The 12,545-nt window shown below is 43.9% G+C and overlaps 1 protein-coding gene across 1 annotated transcript in view; it reads right to left on the bottom strand.

Annotated features, from left to right (window-relative positions):
• Window positions 1-1,287: 1,287 nt before the first annotated feature.
• Window positions 1,288-12,545, bottom strand: part of ACTR3B (actin related protein 3B) — a 93,172-nt gene continuing 81,914 nt past the window's right edge. The window contains exon 11 of the transcript XR_009494297.1: window positions 1,288-3,441. The gene's annotated coding sequence lies outside the window, so the exon portion shown is untranslated. The remainder of the gene's footprint in view (window positions 3,442-12,545) is intronic.

The raw sequence follows: 12,545 nt of genomic DNA, 5'->3' as shown, positions 1-12,545 counted from the left end.
ACCCTGGGACTGCCCTGGTGGTCCAGTGGCTAAGACTCCGCACTCTTAATGCAGGGGCCTGGGTTCCATCCCTGAGCAGAAAACTCGATCCCACACGCCACAGGTGAAAAGATCCTGGGCACCGCAACTAAGACCTCATACAGCCAAAGCAACAACAATAACGAAAGCCCAGGACAAAAAGAGCAACATTCTCCCAGCATCAGCAAGACAACTCCTTAAAGGTAGCATTCCTCCTTGATCCTGTAAGGGATTCCCTGGTGGCTCAGATGGTAAAGAGTCTGCCCACAAAGTGGGAGACCCAAGTTCGACCCCTGGGTTGGGAAGATCCCCTGGGAAGGAAATGGCAACCCACTCCAGTATTCTTGCCTGGGAAATCCCATGGATGGAGGTGCCTGGTGGGCTACAGTCCATAGGATCGCAAAGAGTTAGACACAACTGAGAGACTTCATTTTCACATTTTTGATCTTGTAAAGTGCCCACATGACCCACCCTGATGGTGCTCAAGTCTGGATTATGTAAACTGTCAATAATACATCATTTCAGGTACATCCCTCTATCTCAAAAAACTGTGTCTTGACTTCTAAAGAGTGGAACAGTTCTCAGAGCTTTCTGAGATGTACTTCCCAGGTTATAATCTTCAAATATGGCTTGAATAAAATGTTCCAACTCTTCCTTAGATCAACGGATTCACTTTTCATCACGTGTTAGCCCAGGAGGCCAAACCTCAGGGGCAGCTTGTGGCTGTGTGGTTTAGACGCTAAGTCATGTCTGACTCTTCAACCCTGTGGACTGTAGCCCACCAGGCTCCTCTGTCCGTGGGATTTCCCAGGCAAGAATACTGGAGTGGGTTGCCATTTCCTTCTCCAGGGGATCTTCTCGGCCCAGAAATCAAACCCAGGTCTCCTGCGTTGCAGGCAGATTCTTTACCATCTGAGCCCCCTGGGAAGCTCAGCAACCCAGTCGATGGCTAGGACTCCATCAATAACAGCTTCTCTGATCTCTTCCCTCACTCCCAACTTAGGACCAACTGCGGAAAGCCTGATACACTCCCCTAACAAGTCACATAGGAAGTCAGCTGCCCCAGGTCCCCCGCACTCACAGCCTCCACCCCAGAGACCCCTTCCCCACAACAGAGCTGCCCCACCAAGCACACAGAATGGTGGCGACCCCCAAGCTCCCACAGCTCTGAGTAATCAGCCTCTTACTTACTTGGGTCTTCATTTATTTCCACATAACAAAGTTTTGTCTTCTGTACTACCAATTATTTTTCCCCAAACTAAAAGGAAAGCAGTTTCCATCTTTATTTTTCCTTTTACTTTTTCCAGAAGTAAAACTACATTCTCACAAAGAAAAACAGCCAGAGCGCAGGGCTGGGGTACAATCAGAGACACACCCTCACCCCCCCACCCCTCCCCCGTCATATAACAGGAAGCGCCTATGTAATGGAGAACTGATCACGCTCTCCAAAGTCCTGAACCAAGAAAACATCCACAAGTAAATGACCTTTAGAAACTCCTTGCCCTAACCACAAATGCAATGCCCACTACAACTGTTAAATTGAAAAAAAAAAAAAAAAAAGATTATTATCCTCTTTAAGAATATCCACCTCTCCCCACCCAAAAAAAAGAATATTCTCCAAAGCACACAACTGTGACTCGAGATTAAAATAAGGAAAATGGGACTCCCCTGGTGGTCCAGCAGTTAAGAATCCGCCCGCCAATGCAGGGAACATGGATTCGATCCCGGTCCGGGAACGAAGATCCCACGTGCCTTGGGGAAACTAAGCCCCACAGCTACTGGAGCCTGCACACCCTGGAGCCCACGCTCCCCCAAAAAAGAAGCACCCCAGTGAGAAGCCCCGGCAGTGCAGCTAGAGAGTCGCCCCTTCTCTGGGCAACTAGAGAAAGCCCATAAGCAGCAAGGAAGACCCAGGAGCCAAAAGTCAATTAAAATTTTTAAATAAACAAAAAATAAAACTGGTGATTCCTCATACGAGAGCAAAAGACGAGTGAGCATCACACCGCTCATATTTTTAATCATACTCTTAAAAGGAGTTTGTTTTCCCTAAAAACCAGAAACTGATGTCACAGTGAGCACCATACTGTCGGTCCCCAGCATGTTAGCATGGCAGGAACCACTAACATCTCTAGGTCCTCTCCCTCCAGGAGTTTTGCTCATATTTGAAAGCAAATGCCAATAAATAGAAATCATGTCCTCACAGGAAAACCGCACAAACGCAGCCTGAAGCGGGTAACACCCTGAACATGTGCGTCCTCTCAGATAAGAGCATGAGAAATGAAAACCCACAGGAAGGAATGCCAAACAGCCCATTCTGTGAGTTACAGTCTTTCTGCAAAATACCCTCTGTGACTTCCATTTTCCTTAATTTTTTAAATCACCAATGACCATCAGAAGCACAATTTTCATTTCTCTTCAGTTCATAGTAAAAAAAAAAAAAAAAACATAATGATTCCAAAGTAAAAAAAAAATCCTTTTCAGAAACCTCAATTTCTCTCACCAAGTCTACCAAGAGCAAGATGAGAGATGGCTCTCCATGGACAATGCCCTCTGAACACAGCTCTCCCCGGGGGATCCCAGTAGGAGGGCTCCCCTGACTCTGTCCTCTGGACCAGTGGCGCTCAGAGGCGTTCCTATTTCAGGGATAGACACTGAACAGAACGCAGCAAACAGTATCCTGCTTAGAAGGACACCACGCATCCCAGCATGTTAAATGCTCTCATCTGGGTCGGGAAGACCCCCTGGAGAAGGGAACAGCTACCCACTCCAGTATTCTGGCCTGGAGAATCCCATGGACTGTATAGTCCATGGGGTCACAAAGAGTCGGACATGACTGAGCGACTTTCACGCTTCCGTTGAGTAAAAACGCATGCTTGGGTTTTTTCGGTTTTGCTTTGTCTGCGCTGGGTCTTTGCTGCTGCACACGGGCTTTCTCTGGTTGCTGCAAGCGGGCGCGACTCTTCATGGTGGTGTATGGGCTTCTCACTGCAGTGGCCTCTCTTGCTGCAGAGCACAGCCTGGTGGTCGTGGTCTACTGGCTTAGTTTCCCCGCGGCATGTGGGATCTTCCCAGACCAGGGATTGAACCCACGGCCCCTGCACTGGCCAGCATGTTCTTAACCACTGGACCATGAGGGAAGTCCAAAATATGCCTTCTAGAAAGAAAGAAGGAAGGAAAGAAAAGAAAAAAGGAACATGCCTTCTCTAACACAAGGATTCCTAAATATACTTGAGCTTGGAACTTGGTTTTCATCTCTCTGTTATAACAAGCACCTCCAGAAGCCACAGGTCACTTACGAAAAGTCCTGAGTAGCTTCTGTTGGTCTCCACGGGGTCTCTGGTTCGAGTCCTGTGCAATCCAGTAAGGCCAATGCTGTGCGGTGGATGCAGGCAGGAATTTTGATCACATCTATCTCTTCTCATCCTGTGTTAACAAGAGGATCTTGTGGTGAGGAGGGTGGGGAGAGATGAGCTGGTTGGTGTACAGGTCTGTCACTCTGTCGTCCCCACAAATCCATCTCTGATGCTGGGGACAGAACTCCAAGTCCACTGACCATTCTATTCATGCTGGCAACAAGCCTTCCCCGGGTAAGGAACTGAATAGGTATAATTCCAGTACGTACAGCCCAAAGCTTCCTACAGCAATGCACTGGAGTGGTAGAGCTTAAGATTTAAGAAAAAATACATATGCTCAAAAATGTACATCTCTTTGTGTGAGTGTGTCAATGATATTTTTGTTGGAGTATAATTGCTTTACAATGCTGTGTTCTTTTCTGCTGTACGATGACGTGAATCAGCCATATGCATACACGTGTATTCCCTCCCTCTGGGACCTCCCTCCCACCCACCACCCATCCAACACCTCGAGATCATCTCAGACCACCAAGCTGAGCTCCCTGTGCTTTATAGCAGCTTCCCACTCAGTTCAGTAGCTCAGTCGTGTCCGACTCTTTGCGACCCCATGGATTGCAGCACGCCAGGCTTCCCTGTCCATCACCAACTCCCAAAGCTTACTCAAACTCATGTCCATCGAGTTGGTGATGCCATCCAACCATCTCATCCTCTGTCATCCCCTTCTCCCACCAGCTATCTATAAACAAAACTCTGAAAAACTATCCCAGGGTGTGGTTATTAAGTCGTATGGACATCATGATTCCATTTACATGTAGATAACCTCCTAACGTGACACTGTGAAACAGGGCACCTACTTTCCTATGTCATGAATGTAACAACCTCTCAGGGCACTGATACAACTAACTTAGTAGATGTGTTACTATCGGAGGCTTAGGAATCACTGCCCAATCACAGAGGACACTCCCTCTTGGAAAGGTCACTGCTTATAACAGCTCAGCACAAGGGCCGTCAGCTCTTTAAAAGTTACTCAACTGTAAATCAACCCAGACGTGAAGGGCGTGTTCCCAGAAACCTCATAATACCATTCATCTTTGCAGCAGGGACATTTAGGTTACATATACTATTGCAATAGCATTCTTAAACGGTAATTCAGAGCTCTGTAATGATATCAGGCAATAATGTTCTGATTACCTATAAAGTTTAATTTATCATAGACATGAGAGCTAATGGATAAATGTTAAAACATACTGATTCAGCTCAAGAAAATGACTGCACAATCAAAATGCAAGTTCAGTACACTATCCTTATTAAGAGGAGACGTGTCAGTGGAAAACACCAGTCGTTTGTACCTTTATAGCTCACAAACTTACTTCTCTTGATAGTTTATGTTTGATGACTAGTTAGAGCACCTAATCTATACTGTGTTGTATCATAAATCCTTCTGTAAGAGCTCTCAAATACCACTGACTGTGGACAAATCATAGAAGCTCTTTTTCTGCAAAAGAAAGAAAGCACAGGGCTAAGAAGAGTGAAGAACACCTTAATTTTTTTTTTAATTGGAGGATAATTGCTCTACAATGCCGTGTTAGTTTCTGCTGTAGGACAACGTGAATCAGCTGTAGGAGTACACATATCCCCTCCCTCCTTGAGCCTCCCTCCACGCCCTCATCCCACCCTGGAGGTCCCCCCAGAGCGTGGAGCTGACTGTGCTGGACTGCAGCTTCCTGCTGTTTTCCACATGGTAGTCTGTACGCGTCAATGCTGCTCTCTCAATCCATCCTCCCCGCCCCCTCGAGGTCCACACATCTGTTCTCTACGTCTGTGTCTCTATCGCTGCCTTGGAAATAGGTTCATCTGCACCATTTTTCTATTAATAGAATAGAAAACACATCCCATATACGTGCGTTAATATACAATACCTGTGAAAAACATCTACCACGTTTTAATTCAGCAGAACATTTTTAAACGTTTTTAATTTTAAGTGTAAATTTTAAATTTTCAGTTTTAAAACTGAAAACTGGGCTTCCCCGGTGGCTAAGCGGCAAGGAATCGGCCTGCCAATGCAGGAGACGCGGGTTTGATCCCTGACCCGGGAAGATCCCACATGCTGCGGAGCAATTAAGCCCGCATGCCACAACCACTGAGCCTGAGCTACAGAGCCCAGGAGCTGCAACTGCTGGAGCCCAAGCGCCCTGGAGTCCATGCTCTGCAACAAGAGAAGCCACCGCAGTGAGAGGCCCCTGCACCTCGACTAGAGAGGAGACCCTGCTCTCCACTAGAGAAAAGCCTGCACAGCAATGAGGACCCTGCACGGCCAGAATAAAGAAATAGATAAGTATCTTTTAAAAGACTGAAAACTAACTGCATCCTCACAGCCGTGCGGCCTACTTCCCTAGATCACAAAGAGTCTGTCCCCCACCCTCATCTGACAGCTCTGATCCCCTCCACCCGCTGGTCTACAGGGTGGGGCACGAACATCCTGCAGCTCTTCGCAGGCGGCCTCTGACAGACTCTGGTCTCATGAGTCAGCTTTCCCAAGAGAAGACTCCTGAGCAGTCCTCAGGTCTGGCTGACCCCCTCTTTTCTTCCTCATCTGCTCAGTCTCCAGAGAAAAGCTACAGGCCTCGGCTAAAACTTCCAGGCATGCCTGGCCAATCTGATCACTGGGTCTTCTGTTTACAGTCTTGTGACGTGTAAACAGAGGGGTTTGTTCTGGAGAGAAAGACCAAACTCCTGCACCCAGCCCCACTTTGAGTGCCCTTACTCCATCCACACCAGGTTTGTATGCCTTGAAAGTGAAAACCGCTCAGTCATATCCAACTCTTTGTGACGCCATGGGCTATTCTCCAGGCCACAATACTGGAGTGGGTAGCCTTTCCCTTCTCCAGGGTATCTCCCCAACCCAGGGATCAAACCCTGGTCTCCCGCATTGCAGGCAGATTCTTTGTCAGCTGAGCCACCAGGGAAGCCCAAGAATACTGGAGTGGAAGATGGCGGAGGAATAGGACGGGGAGACCACTTTCTCTCCCACAAATTCATCAAAAGAACATTTAAACGCTGAGTAAATTCCACAAAACAACTTCTGAATGCCAGCAGAGGACATCAGGCACCCAGAAAAGCAGCCCATTGTCTTCGAAAGGAGGTAGGAAGAAACATAAAAGACAAAAAAGGAGACAAAAGAGGGAGGGATGGAGCTCCATCCAGGGAAGGGAGTCTTAAAAAGAGAGTTTCCAAATACCAGGAAACACTCTCACTGCTGAGTCTGTGCCGAGCCTTGGAAGCACAGAGGGCAACATAACAGGGAGGAAAAATAAATAAACAATTAAAACCCACAGATTACAAGCCCAACAGTAACTCCCCCAGCGGAGAAGCAGCACAGACGCCTGCACCCGCCACTAGCAAGCGGGGGCTGGGCAGGGAGGCGCGGCGCGGGCTGCGTCACTTAGAGCAAGGATCTGGCCTGAATGCCCCGAGCACTATCTGAGCGAAATAACTTGGGCTAGCAAACCAGACTGTGGGATAACTACCACGCGAAAAGCCAGCCCTAACCTAAGACACCGCCAGGCCCGTGCACGGAACAAAGGACTGAACAGAGACAGCCAGCTGCAGACCACCCCCCTCCGGTGACAGGCAGCCAGAGCCAGAAGGGGGCAATCGCAGCCCCAGAGAGACATTATCTATAAAACTGTAAGCAGGCTTCTTTGCTAACTAAGACTTCTTGGGGTTCTGGACAGTCAAAATCCGCCTGAGAAGGTGCGCCAGTTGTACACCCAGAAAACCGAGCAGCGGGGAGGTGATAAGTCGCAGCAACCGAGCTCGCCAAACACCTCATCACCTGAGAGGCTCGGACCTGGGAAGGGCACAAAACACAGGCCCAACCGAGTCTGCGCCTCTGAGGACTACCCGAGTGCCTGAACCTGAGCGGCTTGGACCTGGGAGGTGCAGGCAGCCCAGGGCCGCCCTCAGATGGTTCACGGTGGAGCAACCTAGAGCCTGAGCAGTGTGGGCAGGGAGGGTACACGCGCAGTGAGCGGGGGCAGGCCCAGTGTGGCTGAGGCACTGCGAGCACACGCCAGTGTTATTTGTTTGCAGCGTCCCTCCCTCCCCACAGCGCGACTGAACAGGTGAGCCCCCCCCCCAAAAAAAAAGTGTCCACCACCGCCCCCTTTGTGTCAGGGCGGAAATCAGACACTGAAGAGACCAGCAAACAGAAGAAGCTAAAACAGAGGGAACCGCCTTGGAAGCGACAGGTGCAATAGATTAAAACCCTGTCGTTAGTACCAACTACATAGGAAGGGGCCTATAGATCTTGAGAAATATAAGCCGGACCAAGGAACTAGCTGGAAATAAATTGACCCCACAATACCCACAACACCAGAGAAAGTCCTAGATATATTTTTACTATTTTTACGATCATTCTTTTTTTTTTAATTTTTTAAAAATTTTAAGTCCTCTATTACTCCTTTAATTTTCACTTTTATAACCTACTATTACTTTGCAAAAAAAAAAAAACCCTATTTTTTTAAAAGCAAACTTCATATATATTTTTTTAATAATTTTTGTGACTTTGTTTTTTTTTTTCTTTTTTTTTCCTTCTTTTCTTTAACATTGTATTTCTGAAATTCCAAACTCTACTCTAGATTTTTAATTTTTGCTTTTTGGTATTTGTTATCAATTTTGTGCCTATATTTTCTTTATAATTTTTGTGACTTTGTTTTTCTTTTCTCTTTCTTTTTCTTCTTCTTTTCTTTAACATTGTATTCTTGAAATTCCAAACTCCACTCTAGATTTTTAATTTTTGCTTTTTGGTATTTGTTATCAATTTTGTACCTTTAAGAACCCAATCTTCAGTACCCACTTTTACTTGGGAGTGAGATTACTGGCTTGACTGCTCTCTCCCCCTTAGACTCTCCTTTTTCTCCACCAGGTCGCCTGTGTCTCCTCCCTAACCCCTCTCTGCTCTACCCAACTCTGTGAATTTTTGTGTGTTCCAGATGGTGGAGAACACTTAGGGAACTGATTATTGGCTGGATCTGTCTCTCTCCTTTTCATTCCCCCCTTTTATCCTCCTGGCCACCTCTGTCCCCTTCCTCCCTCTTCTTTTCTCTGTATAACTCCATGAACACCTCTGAGCAGTCCAGTTGTGGAGTGCACATAAGGAAGCGATTACTGGCTAGCCTGCTCTCTCCTCTATTGATTCCACCTCATCTCATTCGGGTCACCTCTACTCTCTTCTCCCTCTTCTCTTCTCCATGTAACTCTATGAACCTCTCTGGGTGTCACTCACTGTGGAGAAACTTTTCATCTTTAACCTAGATGTTTTATCAATGGTGCTGTATAGAAGGAGAAGTTTTGAGACTACTGTAAAAATAAGACTGAAAACCAGAAGCAGGAGGCTTAAGTCCAAACCCTGATTCCAGGGAACTCCTGACTTCAGGGAACATTAATTGACAAGAGGTCACCAAATGCCTCCATTCCTACACTGAAACCAAGCACCACACAAGGGCCAACAAGTTCCAGAGCAAGGCATACCACACAAATTCTCCAGCAACACAGGAACACAGCCCTGAGCTCCAATATACAGGCTTCCCAAAGTTACTACAAAACCATAGACATCTCATAACTCATTACTGGACACTTCATTGCACCCCAGAGAGAAGAAATCCAGCTCCACCCACCAGAACACCGACACAAGCTTCCCTAATCAAGAAGCCTTGACAGCCACCTGTACAAACCCATACACAGTGAGGAAACTCCACAATAAAGAGAACTCCACAAACTACCAGAATACAGAAAGGACATCCCAAACTCAGCTATATAAACAAGATGAAGAGACAGAGGAATACCCAGCAGGTAAAGGAACAGGATAAATGCCCACCAAACCAAACAAAAGAGGAAGAGATAGGGAATCTACCTGATAAAGAATTCCGAATAATGATAGTGAAAATCATCCAAAATCTTGAAAGCAAAATAGAATCACAGATAAATAGCCTGGAGACAAGGATTGAGAAGATGCAAGAAAGGTTTAACAAGGACCTAGAAGAAATAAAAAAGAGTCAATATATAATGAATAATGCAATAAATAAGATCAAAAACACTCTGGAGGCAACAAATAGTAGAATAACAGAGGCAGAAGATAGGATTAATGAATTAGAAGATAGAATGGTAGAAATAAATGAATCAGAGAGGAAAAAAGAAAAACGAATTAAAAGAAATGAGGACAATCTCAGAGACCTCCAGGACAATATTAAATGCAGCAACACTCTAGTCATAGGAGTCCCAGAAGAAGAAGACAAAAAGAAAGACCGTGAGAAAATACTTGAGGAGGTAATAGTTGAAAACTTCCCTAAAATGGAGAAGGAAATAATCACCCAAGTCCAAGAAACCCAGAGAGTCCCAAACAGGATAAACCCAAGGCAAAACACCCCAAGACACATATTAATCAAATTAACAAAGATCAAACACAAAGAACAAATATTAAAAGCAGCAAGGGAAAAACAACAAATAACACACAAGGGAATTCCCATAAGGATAACAGCTGATCTTTCAATAGAAACTCTTCAAGCCAGGAGGGAATGGCAAGACATACTTAAAGTGATGAAAAAAAAAATGACCTACAGCCCAGATTACTGTACCCAGCAAGGATCTCATTCAAATATGAAGGAGAAATCAAAAGCTTTACAGACAAGCAAAAGCTGAGAGAATTCAGCACCACCAAACCAGCTCTCCAACAAATACTAAAGGATCTTCTCTAGACAGGAAACACAAAAAGGGTGTATAAACTCAAACCCAAAACAATAAAGTAAATGGCAACAGGATCATACTTATCAATAATTACCTTAAACGTAAATGGGTTGAATGCCCCAACCAAAAGACAAAGACTGGCTGAATGGATACAAAAACAAGACCCTATATATGTTGTCTACAAGAGACCCACCTCAAAACAGGGGACACATACAGACTGAAAGTGAAGGGCTGGAAAAAGATTTTCCATGCAAATAGAGACCAAAAGAAAGCAGGAGTAGCAATACTCATATCAGATAAAATAGACTTTAAAACAAAGGCTGTGAAGAGAGACAAAGAAAGTCACTACATAATGATCAAAGGATCAATCCAAGAAGAAGATATAACAATTATAAATATATATGCACCCAACATAGGAGCACCGCAATATGTAAGACAAATGCTAACAAGTATGAAAGGGGAAGTTAACAATAACACAATAATAGTGGGAGACTTTAATACCCCACTCACACCTATGGATAGATCAACTAAACAGAAAATTAACAAGGAAACACAAACTTTAAATGATACAATAGACCAGTTAGACCTAATTGATATCTATAGGACATTTCACCCCAAAACAATAAATTTCACTTTTTTCTCAAGTGCACATGGAACCTTCTCCAGGATAGATCACATCCTGGGCCATAAATCTAGCCTTGGTAAATTCAAAAAAATTGAAATCATTCCAAGCATCTTTTCTAACCACAATGCAGTAAGATTAGATCTCACTTACAGGAGAAAAACTATTAAAAATTCCAACATATAGAGGCTGAACAACATGCTGCTGAATAACCAACAAATCACAGAAGAAATCAAAAAATAAATCAAAATTTGCATAGAAACGAATGACAATGAAAACACAACAACCCAAAACCTGTGGGACACTATAAAAGCAGTCCTAAGGGGAAAGTTCATAGCAATACAGGCACACCTCAAGAAACAAGAAAAAAGTCAAATAAATAACCTAACTCTACACCTAAAGCAACTAGAAAAGGAAGAAATGAAGAACCCCAGGGTTAGTAGAAGGAAAGAAATCTTAAAAAATAGGGCAGAAATAAATGCAAAAGAAACAAAAGAGACCATAGCAAAAATCAACAAAGCCAAAAGCTGGTTCTTTGAAAGGATAAATAAAATTGACCAACCATTAGCCAGACTCATCAAGAAACAAAGGGAGAAAAACCAAATCAATAAAATTAGAAATGAAAATGGAGAGATCACAACAGACAACACAGAAATACAAAGGATCATAAGAGACTACTATCAGCAATTATATGCCAATAAAATGGACAACGTGGAAGAAATGGACAAATTCTTAGAAAAGTACAACTTTCCAAAACTGGACCAGGAAGAAATAGAAAATCTTAACAGACCAATCACAAGCACGGAAATTGAAACTGTAATCAGAAATCTTCCAGCAAACAAAAGCCCAGGTCCAGACGGCTTCACAGCTGAATTCTACCAAAAATTTAGAGAAGAGCTAACATCTATCCTACTCAAACTCTTCCAGAAAATTGCAGAGGAAGGTAAACTTTCAAACTCATTCTATGAGGCCACCATCACCCTAATACCAAAACCTGACAAAGATGCCACAAAAAAAGAAAACTACAGGCCAATATCACTGATGAACATAGATGCAAAAATCCTGAACAAAATTCTAGCAATCAGAACCCAACAACACATTAAAAAGATCATACACCATGACCAAGTGGACTTTATCCCAGGGATGCAAGGATTCTTCAATATCCGCAAATCAATCAATGTAATACACCACATTAACAAATTGAAAAATAAAAACCATATGGTTATCTCAATAGATGCAGAGAAAGCCTTTGACAAAATTCAATATCCATTTATGATAAAAACTCTCCAGAAAGCAGGACTAGAAGGAACATACCTCAACATAATAAAAGCTATATATGACAAACCCACAGCAAACATTATCCTCAATGGTGAAAAATTGAAAGCATTTCCCCTAAAGTCAGGAACAAGTCAAGGGTGCCCACTCTCACCACTACTATTCAACATAGTTTTGGAAGTTTTGGCCACAGCAATCAGAGCAGAACAAGAAATAAAAGGAATCCAAATTGGAAAAGAAGAAGTAAAACTCTCACTGTTTGCAGATGACATGATCCTCTACATAGAAAACCCTAAAGACTCCACCAGAAAATTACTAGAACTAATCAATGACTATAGTAAAGTTGCAGGATATAAAATCAACACACAGAAATCCCTTGCATTCCTATACACTAATAATGAGAAAACAGAAAGAGAAATTAAGGACACAATTCCATTCACCATTGCAACAAAAAGAATAAAATACTTAGGAATATATCTACCTAAAGAAACTAAAGACCTATATATAGAAAACTATAAAACACTGGTGAAAGA

The sequence above is a fragment of the Bos taurus genome, chromosome 4 (assembly GCF_002263795.3).
Source record: "Bos taurus isolate L1 Dominette 01449 registration number 42190680 breed Hereford chromosome 4, ARS-UCD2.0, whole genome shotgun sequence".
Lineage (NCBI taxonomy): Eukaryota > Metazoa > Chordata > Mammalia > Artiodactyla > Bovidae > Bos > Bos taurus.
The sequence above is the reverse complement of the archived record's forward strand: the minus strand, read 5'-3'. Positions and strand labels throughout refer to the sequence as shown.